Genomic DNA, 12,994 nt, shown 5'->3' on the forward strand with positions numbered 1-12,994 from the left:
CAGTGATCAGTTCTTATTTTAATGAATTAAAATTATATTTATATAGTAGCATCAAATAAAAAAAACACAAGCAATCTCCCTATGTTCCTTGAAATGTATTATATTTATTTAGATCTGAATGTTTTTATCCTTCAGCATGTCTTTATTTTCTTCCTTTTCTTTCAATTAGGTTTCTTGATCTAGGGAATTCTTGGAAATTTTATCAGTTCTACACTTCACTGCATCACCCTAAAATTTCACTGTTTTGTCAGAGACAGCCTATTTGTTCCCTTTTTCACAAGTTTGTGATTCTCTTAAGTCAAAAAAAGGTGAAACTTATAAATATTAATTGTGCTTCTTTCCCAGTGGGTGTACTAATAAGAATTCTCAGAATTTTATTGACGCACTGAGAATGTTTGGGATTCTGGGGATCCAGGCAAGAATCAAAGTCTCACTGTAGCTCCTGGCTTCACTCCAGAATATCCTGTTTCTTTCGTGTTCCACCTGTTTTTGAAGACTACCAATTTCAGTTCTAAATCCTAGATTCATGAGACTCATTTGGGAATTTATTTTTTTACTGCAAATACCTAGGTTCTTGTTTCTCAGAAAATGGATCTGGGTTGAAATGTGAGCATCCTCTTTAAAAAAAAAAAAAAAAAACAAATTACTTGGTAAATTCTAATAAGCAGACAGGTTTTAGAACTACTGCTACATCATTCCCTGCCTCTCTCCTTGTTTGACTCTATTAACAATTGCTTTTTAGGGAGTGGAGTTAATTTTTTTCAGTTAATTAAGGGTAAGAATCTGAGAGACAGCATCAGTTCACGTTCTCAACATTGAAATACAGTGCATTTTTCAGAATAGACTATTTCTGTATCAAACAGTCTCCAGTATTAGAGTCCTATGACAATAGTTTTTGTAGCATTGTATATGAAACATCTAACATAGATGCTTTTGACTATTTAACACTCTTGAGCAGTCACAGACCACAGATATCCAGGTGTGGTTCCACTATGTTCAAAACATGATTTGTAAATTATGCTGTCATCATCCAGCTGGCAGGTGGGGGAACGGAGAGACGATAGAGAGAGCACACTTCTCACTGCCACCAGCCTGGAAGGCACTGTATTATGTGAGGTGAATTAGATGCCCAGCATGGCCCATAAGGACAACCAGCCACTGGCTACCACATAGGCTCATTAATGATTGTATGATTTTCCACAACAAATACTTGTGTATTATTAGCTACAACTAAATTTGGTCTCTAAAATAAAGAAGAAATTAAATAATCTTGACAAAGAGATCAGGCAGTGAAGAGATCAGGTTGCTTAGAGAAAAGAGAGTTTTCTGAAGAAAAAAATAATGGTGGATTGGAGAGAATAAACAAACCCCCCAAAGGAGAACATGGACTTCTAGGCAGATAAATTTAAATTAAATAGAATTTGGCAACAACAGCCGCAAAGTTTCTTGGTCAGGGGCAGAAACATTATATATCAAATGATCATGAATTAGAGTTTGGAAAATTAGACAAGATCTTTGCCAAATTCCCCAAAGATACCAGAAAATGGTGGTATGTAGTTAGGCATTGTAGTTAGTCTTGTTCATGACTTCCTGTCAGAACAGGTAAAATGAAATTCTGTTTTCTGTGCTCCCAAATCATTTCTTTGACCTTCAGGTACAGAATTAGAGAGGCAAGAATGTTTATAAGAAAAACAAATATAGAAAGTAAACACCATATCCCGACAACAGCCTCCAATTTCTTGTGGAAAAAGTGATAACAAAGCTAAATAAATAAGGGTCTTCGTAATTTGGGAGGGAAGAATCGCTTTGCTTCCTGCAGATGTTTAGAATAAAACTATCTGTTGAAACAGAGCACTGCTGACTTCTCTCCCTGACAAATTCCCAGAGCTTCCATCTAAGAGGAAACTAGTGAGGTTGTAGTCTGCAGCTGAATAACCTCACAATCTCTGTTCGTATTCTTCCCTGCCATACTCTATCGAATCTTTCAGAAACGCTGGTGGAATGGTTCCCTGAAATGTGGTGCTGTCTGTTGGCTGGACCCCAGCTCTGAGTACACATTCTAGCACAGTTCTTGGCACACGATAGGGGTTAGTGATATGAATAAATGCATGTTTACCTACTTTGCCTTCTGATAAATAGTCTTAAAAAAATAGTATCATGGAAATACTTTGGAGTCCAGAGAACTGAGTCCTAATTTCCATTCTGCCTCTAACTTAAAATGTGACCTTGAATCACTCTGAGGGTTTTGCAACCTGAAGAAAGAGCTGGTCTCCAAATTTTTTAAAAACCTAACATTTTGTCGTTCTGTTTGTTTGCCAATCCTCTAATTTGTGTTGAATTTTTTTGTTTGTTTTTTAGTTTTTACAATGTTATGTTGGTTTCTGCCATACAACAACGCAACTCAGCCATAATTATACATATATCTCCTTCCTCTTTACAGTCCCTTTCCCCCCCACCCATCTAGGTCAGCACAGAGCACCAGACTGGGCTCCCTTTATTATACAACAACTTCTCACCAGCTATTCATTTTACACATAATAGTGTCTGTATGTTGGTGCTTCTGTCTCCATCAGTGCTACTCTCTCCCTCCTCGATGGTGTCCACACGTCCATTCGCTACAGATGAAGAGAAGAAGAAAATTAGAAAAAAAGAGTCAAATTTTGCTAATAGAATGGATAAAAATAAAATGGTTTTAATCAGTACCTTGTTATTACATGAACTTCTAGTAAACATGTAGTGAAAAAACAAACATGTCTCCATCCCACCTTCTCTATGAAATTGAGCATACAGAGCACACATTCCCATTCACTGGGATGCCAAGTGTGAAATTAATTCATGTTGCCCACATAAGTCAAGGAAAAGAGAAAGAAAAGCTAATGTCTCAACATTTGTTAGCTTGTAAATACCAGAAGATACAATTATAATTTCACAGAGTGGCCACATTAACTCATCCATACATTCTCCTCCAAAATTATTATTCCAGCTAAAAAATTCATCAAGATAGGAATACCAGTATTTTTCAGGAAATATGTAACAGTGTTAATCTGAAAAATAAAATGCCAGTTGGCCTTAATTGCATGTATAATCTCAAAATGATCAGTGCATATAAATTCCTAAAATAAAATGTCTAAGCAACACCTGATAATCATAAATGTTTAGTGAAATGATTCACCACTTGAGATTACAAAATCTGTCTGAAAATAAAAGCTCAATATATTTTTGATGAGGTAAATTGGCCTTCCTATGTTCATGATAGGTTTATTATTTGAGTAGCATTTAATATCTACAATACTGACTTTAGCTTATTTTCATTATCACTATTATAAACAACCTTGGACTATTCATGTTTTGTACTCCGTTCAGTTACTTATCATAAGTTGATAGTGGAATACTAGGGAGTGATACATAATCTCCTGGGTACCCCACCACCAAAAGTAGCTAATATATTAACAATATTATGACAGGTACCTTGGGAATTATTAATGATCAGATTAATTACTTATTTGATTGTCATGACAGATGTTTTAGTGTCCATATACAGAAGTAACTAAATGTGAGTTGCTGCTTAGAAAAATATAAAAAATGTAGCTGCTGAACTGGTTATTCTTCATATCATGTGATCCTTTAGGTCTACTCTGTATCCTAGAGTCAGATATCACCAGTGAAATTAAGAAGGTAAGGTTATCATCAGCATTTCCCAGATTCTCCTTTCAAAGCTTCTCCATGTGGTATCACATTTAGACACATCACAGCCAAATATTGCCTTCATGTTGTGTTTTAGACACCCAAAGAGGATCCACATACAGTCCAGGCCTCTCCAATCAGTATTCACATGCAGGACCTCTCACATTGGTCCACACCTACTCTTTCTGACTTTAGTTCTATGCACACTCATTAGTATCGTCTCTTAGATGGAGGTCAGTGAAAAAGAACTGGTGGATTTCATGGCGAGAGTGTTAGTTATCCTGCTCTTTCATTTCCAATGATGAGATAAAACATATTGAAAATGTCTTGCTCATCGTCCATGGCTCCATGTGCGTGCTTGCTCAGTCGTGTCTGACTCTTTGCCGTCCTGTGAACTGTGGCTCGCCAGGCTCCCACTTCACTGTTTTTCTACAAGAGAGTGATTTATCTACCTAGGTATATTCAATCACTTGACTTTTAATCCCCTGCCTTTGTTGCATGCTTTATGGAGTGGGAAGCCATAGGGATCTTCTTTGGCTGTGTCTCTCATTGAGGCTGGACAGATTGAGTACACTGACTCACCATCTCATCAGGCTCTCATTAGATCTCTCAGTGATGATTCAGTCCATTTCAGTGACAATAGAAAGCCCTCCTCCATCCTCTGATCTAAAGTTGGGTTCTCTCCATTTCAGGTATACTATTATTGATGTATCTCCTTTTTCCTCGTTGATTTTTAGAACCCAGAAAAGAGGAGAGATACTCAAAACTATTCAATATGCAGAGCAAACTAAGCAGACTGAACAGTGTTTACACTGAAATAGGATGTTACCCCTCGCATGCACGTATGCTTAGTGGCTCAGTCGTGTCCAACTCTTTGCGACCCAGCGGACTGGAATGTTTTCCAGGCAAGAATACCCTTAGTTATCACAATGAAAAAACAACTTAAAAGACATTTTGTTTATATTAATAGACTAGTGCAAGAGAAATTTGAGGCTAGGAGACTTAGTTGAGGTACCATAGACATAGGAAAGCATTTATCTCCCCATCTCTCCACTCCAAAGATGCGTATTTATGATTGAACATGCCATCAGATTTTACATCATTTTGCTTCAGAATACAAATTTTGGATCCACTGCTTATGGATTCTGAGCCCTGTTCACCTTGCTAATAGATCGGTGACTCTGGGTATGTTAGTTAAGTTCCCTATAATTCACTTAGCATACCTGCAAACTAGAGAAAATATTACCAAACTCATTGATTGTTTTGAGAAATAAATGAATTGATGCTTAAAAATTAATAGAATAATACTTGGAATATAATAAGGATTCAAATTCAATAAATGAATATTATGATAATTATTATTTTAATGATGTATTTTATTCCTTCTTTAGCTTTCCCACCTTTCCTTTGTATCTTGCTTCTTCATCCCCTCTCTCTTTTCTGCCCTTCTGAGTTTTTATCCTTCATGCTTACCACAATGTATTGGTTACATGCATTTCTTTCTCCTTGGGCTGTGTTCTCTTCTGGGGCTTAGGAGAGACATTGACATTCACAGTTCACAGTCAGTAATGTATTGAAAATTAGCTGGACACTTGGAATATGCTAAGCAACTTAAAGTGTTGGACACATTTTGAGACGTTAAAGCTCATCGCTCCAACTGGAATTTATCCAGAACAGCCATGGAAAATGTATCGTGAAGATTTTATTGACTATAAGTGGCAAAGACCTTGATTTTATGTGTCTTCTAAATGACAACACCTCTCTTCTCCCAGTTGTCTGCCAGAAGTAGAGGAAGACAAATTGGTCCTCTCAACAGAGATTACTTGGACCTAAAATGTCACAAAACCATTTTTGTGTTTTTTTTTCAGGAGTAGCAGCAACACAGAAAGTCTATAGAAGGCCAGGTGATAGAGACTCAAAGTCTTGAGTTTCCCTGATTTCTAATTCTCAGCCTGCTAATTACTGACTGTGAGGCTTGGACAAGTGACTTATGGATTCAGAGTCCAAGTTTTCTCATTTGAAAAATGAGAATGAAGCCATCTAAATGACAAGTTTGCTATGAAGAGTAAAAGAAGTAACATTCCTAATGGGCCTTGCACAGGGCCTGGTTGGAGTAGGTAATCAACAAACCTTGCTTTTATCCATCTGATTACAAAATCTTCCCTTGTTTTCAGATTTCACTTTGGCTAGAATCTGGGTGAGTAAGTCAACTTTTTCTTGTGCTGTTATCCAACCCAAGTAAATGGTATCCTCGGATATGAGGTATAGCTCAGAAGGCTTCCTTTTCAAGTCTTATGGATTCTACCACTTTTGAGACTTTCTCATACCCAGTTGACAATCAAGATGTTTAGTTATTATTAATTTATTTGATACATTAAAGTATTTTTAAAAACTGCTGTGGACTAGGGACTTTCAAAGTACTAAGTAAGAAAAATCAAGACTCTTGCTTTTGAAGGGCTTCAATTCTAATAGATAGTCAGAATGAATAAACAGCAAAAGAAGATCATTATAGAAATTCAAGAGAGCTGTGAACTAAATCAGAAAACTGAGAGACAGTGTCTAGGTGGAGGATATAATTTTATTGATGAGCTTCTTTGATAAATATTTGAACTCATGTATATATGTTCTTTAGAGAAGGAAATGGCAACCCACTCCAATATTGTTGCCTGCAGAGCCCCATGGGCAGAGGAGCCTGGCAGTCCATGGGGTTGCAAGAGTCGGACATAACTTAGCGACTAAACCACCACCATATACATTAATATACAATATTTGTTTTTCTCTTTCTGACTTCACTCTGAATGACAGTCTCTAGGTTCATCCACATCTCTGCAAATGACCCAATTTTGCTTCTTTTCATGACTGAGTAATATTCTGTAGCATATATGTACTACATCTTCTTTATCCATTCCTCTGTTGGTGGACATTTAGGTTATTTCCATGTCCTGTCCATTATAAATAGTGCTACAGTGAACATTAGGGTGCATGTGTTGTTTTGAATTATGATTTTTCTCTGGGTATATGCCCAGTAGTGGGATCACAGGGTTACATGATTGTTCTATTTTTAGTTTTCACAAAGCAGAAATAGAGACACAAAAGAAAAGAACAAACATGAATACTAAGGGAGAAAAAGGGTGGGATGAATTGGAAGAGGGGGATTGACATACATATGCTACTGATACTATGTATAAAATATACAACTAATGAGAACCTAGGGCTTCCCCTGTGGCTCAGTGGGTGAAGAATCCATTTTCAATACATTAGATGCAGGAGACGCTGGTTCGATCCCTTGGTCAGGAAGATCCCCGTGGAGAAGGAAATGGCAACCCACTCCAGTATTCTTGCCTGGCAGATCCTGTGGACAGAGGAGCCTGGTGGGCTATAGTCCATGGGGCCGCAAAAGAGTCAGACACGACTAAGCAACTGAAGACACACACAACACACAATGAGAACCTACTGCATAGCATGGGCTTCCCAGGTGGTTCAGTGGTAAAGAATCCGCCTGCCAGTACAGAAGGCACAGGAAACGCGGGTTTGATCCCTAGGTTGGGGAGATTCTGCTGGAGAAGGAAGTGGCAACTGGCTCTAGTATTCTTGCCTAGACAATCCTATGGACTGAGGAGCCTGGTGCTAGGGTCAGTCCATAGGATCACAAAGAGTCAGACACAACTTAGTGACTAAACCACCACTGCCATGTATATATATATATATATATATATATAGCTGATTCTCTTTGCTGTACAGTAGAAACTAATACAACATGTAAAGCAGAAATACTCCAGTTATTTTTTTTAATGAAATTAGAAGTCTAAGGAAAGCTTAAAAAAAAAAAGCTGAACTGTTTCTAAATGGTAAGAACCTAGCTTTGAGAGAATCTTTGTGAAGAGGCTTACAGGAAGAGAAGAAGGCAAATTCGAAGTCTTTGAGGTGAGAACAAGCTTAGAAAAGCAAAAGATTTTTGGTAACAAGAAATGTTAGGAGAGGAAATGGAAAGAAGAGGCAAGAACCATATAGGAAGAATCTTGAGATCATGACTCAAGCTTGGATTTCATTCCATGTGCATATTCCATGTGAAATAATTGAACAGTTTTAAACATGGAAACAACCTAATCTGGAGGCTTTTAATATTTTCAAGGAAACTTTTAGCTGAAAGTCAAGAAAGACTCCTGGAACTGGAGATGGTTAATAGGTCTTTCACCTCAAATTTTTCATTTTAAGATGATAAAATTGTTCCCCACTCCCAGAATATTATTTATTCAAAAGCTTGCATGTTGTTACTAATGAAAGCAGAAACTTAACATGAAATTTTGGTCTTTTGGCTTAAGTTCTTACTATAGTAGAGCCCCAAGCTCTGCTTAATCTCACCCAGGTTCTCATTATTGCTTCCATATAAGAAAATAAAGCAGATAGAGTACCTCATGAGAGTCCTCCTGAGAATCTTTAGGAGTCTCCAGGAATGCCGCCATCTATTAGCCAGTATATCTGTTCAGATATCTTTTCCTGCTCTTTCTCAATTTCATCCACTTAATGTCTTTATGATAACACCATTGTCTTTGTCTGGAGTACCAGCCTCTTGTGCTCCAAAGTTCATCAGCCCTGAAGGGAACAACAGGTTTCTCTACAGCATGGGGGAAATTGTCCTTACCTGCTCTACACAGCCTTTTGTCTTCTAAACTCCACATTAACACTACTTGGGCTATAGACTCATGTGGCTACCATTAAAATAGCTCCCTCACCATCTCTCTTAACCAGTCTCTCCTCAGGGACCTCAGTTGGTCCTCAAAACTGGACCAACTGACTGGACAAAGGGATGCATCCTCCTCTTTCTTTCCATCCCTCCCATATCAACTGACAGTCATATATTTGTCTAGTCACTAGATTGTGTCCGATTCTTTTGCAACCCCAGGGACAGTGGCCCAGCAGCCTCCTCTGTCCATGGGATTTCGCAGGCAAGAATACTGGAGTGGGTTGCCATTTAATTCTCCAAGTAATCTTCCCAGCCCAGGGATCAAACCCACATCTCATGCATTGGCAGGCAGGTTCTTTACCACTGAGCCACCTGGGAAGCAACAATTAAATAACTTCCTGCCCAAATCAAAACCTAATGAAGCAAAATCTATGCATGTCAGTTTATGCAATTGAGTGCCCTCAGGAGTCATTTCTCCATAGTTTTTTTTTTTCCCCAAACAGCCCAGTCTGGATCCCATTCTGGGTCACTCAAGAGTCTCTGCTAAATGATAACTAAGGGAGATGTAGCTGATGGAAGTTGTGGGCCCTGCCCAAAGTCCTCCCTGCTGTGACTTTAGCAAAAAGTTTTGCTTTTTTAGGATGTTATCACTTCAGCAGAGCCCTGCATTTCTCTGTGACTTAAGCAATGCCATTACTGCCTAGAGAATGGAGAGATAGGGGATTTACTGCTTGAAAGACTTCTTAATAAGTCATTGGCCTCAGCAGAGGTGCTTTTCCTTAATTTATAGAGGAAGTGATCAATCACTGGGAAATACATCCTGCTCATTAAAGTGAGCCATTGGCCTCCAGCCAACTTATTCCCCTAAACTACAGGGTCTGGGACAAGGGAGTAAGGAACAGCCCCTCTCTGCCACAGGTTTTCAGGGCACAGTTATGAGTTTTATCATTGGATCAGAGGCCTCAAAGTGTATAAAAAAAGCCGAGACTTGGAAAAACAGTTGTGTGGGATGATATATGAGAGGAAAAGAGATTTATATTTCATGTGGTTACTGAAAGAAAGAAGCTTCCAGCTCTTCCTGAAAGTATAAATGATCCTTGTAACAGGGATCATCTGTAAGTCTTGGAAACCTAATGCTCAAACTAGGGATTGTGAAATGTACAGTGAACACGGAGTTATCAAACTCCTACACCTTTCCTTTTCAGTGTAAGGGGAAAGGGCAGGAGGAAGATTAGAAGAAACAGGAAAGCAAGGGGAAGGACAGGAGGGACAGGAGGAGTGAAAGAAAAGAGAAATTGAACTCTTCAAATCAAGGAATCAGAAGAGAAAGAGGAAGTTAAAATCAGAAGGCATATTGTGTCTAAATTGCTCAGCAGTCTGGCAGACTTGACTCAAATCTAATGTCATTCTTATTTTCAAATGTTCGGAATCACTAAGAAATCACTGTTTTTCTCCCTGCCATTTGTAGAAATGAAAAAAAAACCCAGACTTCAGGGCAGCTAGTCAGACATCCCCTATCACACTTACCTGGTTCTTTGGGCCCCAGAGAGGCAGCTTCTGGCTTACTGCTTCCTGACCCACAGGTCCCCTCAGTGAGCCCCTTGCCCTCTGGAGAAGAGGAGGGCTTTGGCAAGTAAGAGCAAATGAGAGCTATTTTGCTCTCCTACTTTTATCAAGGCATCGCTATAGGGGCCTCTGAAGATCAAATTATGAAATAACCCACCCTCCCCTGGTGATTTTGTTTCTTTCACTCAAGGCCCTCATAGGAGAATCCATTTACCTCTCTCCCAGTACAATCTGCTCTCACAGACATCATTGACACTAAGATGTCAGTGGATTTATCTGTTTGTAATCCCTAGGTCTAAAAGTATTAATTGCTAAAAGTAGACTTTAGTTTCAGTTTAGCCTGTGAGAAGTCTGTAGTTGTCCAAGATCCAGGGAAATCACCCTTGGTGTGATCTCTAAGATCCTAAGTGATCTTGCCTCTCCCCAGGTTTCAGACCCTATATTCTGCTGTGATGTTTCTTTTTTTCCCCCTCTCAAACCATCATCCAATCAATACAGGGTCTTTTTATGTGTTCTTTCACCTAGAACTCTCTTTGACTGCTCATCACATAGTAAAGTCAAGCTTAGCCTTTACATCTCAGCTTACATGTCACTTCTTCATGGAAGACTCCCTGCCTTCCCAGACTGGTGCTCAAATTCCTGTGCACCACTCCCCTGTAGCATTTACCATTTGTTTCTTATTGGAATCATTCTATCAATGGCCATCTTTTCCTCTCCATTGTAAATAAGGAGTCTGAAAGTATATATTCATTTTTAGCATTGTTTTCTCAGTACTAAATGCAAATCTAAGGGGGTAATATTCCAGACAAAAAGGCAAGCTATTTTAAAGGCTCTAGAGTATGTGTAAGTCTGACATGTCCCAGCTATCAGAAGACAGAGAAATATCAGAAAATGAGATTAGGGAGGAAGATAGGAACAGATCATGTAGAAACTCCAAGGTCTAGTTCCATATTTTCTTCTAAACAAATGAGAAATGTTTGTTTCTCCATTTTTTCTCATTGAAGAGGAGTATATAGATAGATATAAATTAAATGTATAAATTAAAATTTATATATATATATTTGTTTCATTTTACTTTTAATTTTTTCAAAAATACTGTCAATTTCCTGTGTACCTTTCAAGCAGCCTTCCATAATATAAACACCTGTACATTATTAAAATCAAGAAATTTGCATTGATACCACTAACTAAACTACAGACTGGATTTCATCAGTTTTACATGCACTGTGTGTGTATGTCTGTATCTGTAGTACTATGAAATCACATCACATGTATAGATTTATGTAACTAGCAACACAGTTAGGATATAGAACAATTCCATCATCACAAAGGAACTACCTCATGTTACCCTTTTATAGCCCCAATTACCAACCTTATATCTTTCACTATAATTTTGTCATTTCTGCAGTGTCATATAAATGGAGTCATATAACATGTCACTTTTGCAATTGGCTATTTTTGCTCAGCATAATGCCCTTGTTTATAGTCATCTTGCAGAGATGAAATGGACACCTGATGCAACATTTGGTTTGAAGGTCAACATTTGATTTGGATGCTACACACTTACCAAGAAGGTACGGAAATGTTTATTGCTCACAGAATGAGGCTTTTTGGTGAAAGCAGAATATTCTCCCACTTCAGTTCAGTTCAGTCACTCAGTCATGTCCGACTGTTTGCGACGCCATGAACCACAGCACTCCAGGCCTCCCTGTCCATCACCAACTCCCGGAATCCACCCAAACACATGTCCATTGAGTCAGTGATGCCATTCAACCATCTCATCCTCTGTCATCCCCTTCTCTTCCTGCCCTTAATCTTTCCCAGCATCAGGGTCTTTTCAAATGAGTCAGCTCTTCGCATCAGGTGGCCAAAGTATTGGAGTTTCAGCTTCAACATCAGTCCTTCCAATGAACACCCAGGACTGATCTCCTTTAGGATGGACTGGTTGGATCTCCTTGCAGTCCAAGGGACTCTCAAGAGTCTTCTCCACCACCACAGTTCAAGAGCATCAATTCGTCAGTGCTTAGCTTTCTTTGTAGTCCAACTATAGAATAGTCTCCCAATCAGGTACAAAAATGTCTTGAGAAAAAGAGCAGGGGAAAACTATCTTTGGTTTATTATGATAAAGGAGTGGGACTATGGTGAGGGTTACTAGATGCAGCGCACGGCTTGCATTTTTGCATACCCAACTGCATTCTGTCTGGATGCAGAATTATATGATAGTTCCATTGGCAACCCACTCCAGTGTTCTTGCCTGGAGAATCCCATGGACAGAGGAGCCTGCTAGGCTACAGTCTATAGGGTTGCAAAGAGTCGGACACAACTGAGCGACTAAGCACACACACAACCCCAAAAACACAGGTACAACTGGACATCTACTCTGTGCCAAGGACTGTCCTTGATGTTGGAGACCAGAGATGATGAAGATGCTGTACTTGCTCTTGTGAGCAGACAGATTTGTTTGCTCAAATTTGAGCATTATAAGCAGCTTTGGATGAAATAACTAGATATATGTTATAAAATAATTTTCTCTTGTGCTATGCCGTGAGGTTATTGACTGGGTTCTTATCACCTCTACACCTCCAAAAATGCCTGAAACTTAATATATTCTTTATTAAAATAAGCATTTTGTTTGGAAGACAAAGCAAAAATAATGGAAAACTTGAACAATATTATGAAGGTAGAGTAAAATGCAGTAATGTAACTCAGAACTGATAACAAATATTTATTTACCTGAATTCCATTTTTGAAGGCAATATAAGAAATGAAATTCCTGTTTACCCTTTTTTTAACAAACCTTGCAACTTTATGGGAAGGTGGCAAAAAAAAAAGAAAGTGTACTGAAATAATTCTAGAACATTTAGAAAGAATGTATTAACACACAAGGAAAGCAAAGCACATGAGGTGGGAAAGCTAGCATGTGCAAAATGCTCACTCTTCAATATTTCGCAGTGGTTTAATTTATGCTTTGGGAAGCAAGCAAACCTGCATTATGGTTAGTAAAGGGAAAGAGTGTGGTTGAGGTTTGGCTACAAGTCATGAGATACAAAAAGCAACAGG

The 12,994-nt window shown here is 38.5% G+C and overlaps 1 long non-coding RNA gene across 2 annotated transcripts in view; it reads left to right on the forward strand.

Annotated features, from left to right (window-relative positions):
• Positions 1–6,080, forward strand: part of LOC145539474 (uncharacterized) — a 473,974-nt gene extending 467,894 nt beyond the window's left edge. Inside the window, exon 8 of one of the 2 annotated variants that reach the window (XR_014077844.1) lies at positions 5,553–6,080. This is a non-coding gene — a long non-coding RNA (uncharacterized LOC145539474). The remainder of the gene's footprint in view (positions 1–5,552) is intronic. The other variant, XR_014077843.1, reaches the window with a different exon arrangement.
• The last annotated feature ends 6,914 nt before the right edge of the window (positions 6,081–12,994 follow it).

This window comes from Giraffa tippelskirchi, chromosome 2 (genome assembly GCF_054371585.1).
Source record: "Giraffa tippelskirchi isolate mGirTip1 chromosome 2, T2T-mGirTip1v1.2.pri, whole genome shotgun sequence".
NCBI classification, from domain to species: Eukaryota; Metazoa; Chordata; class Mammalia; order Artiodactyla; family Giraffidae; genus Giraffa; species Giraffa tippelskirchi.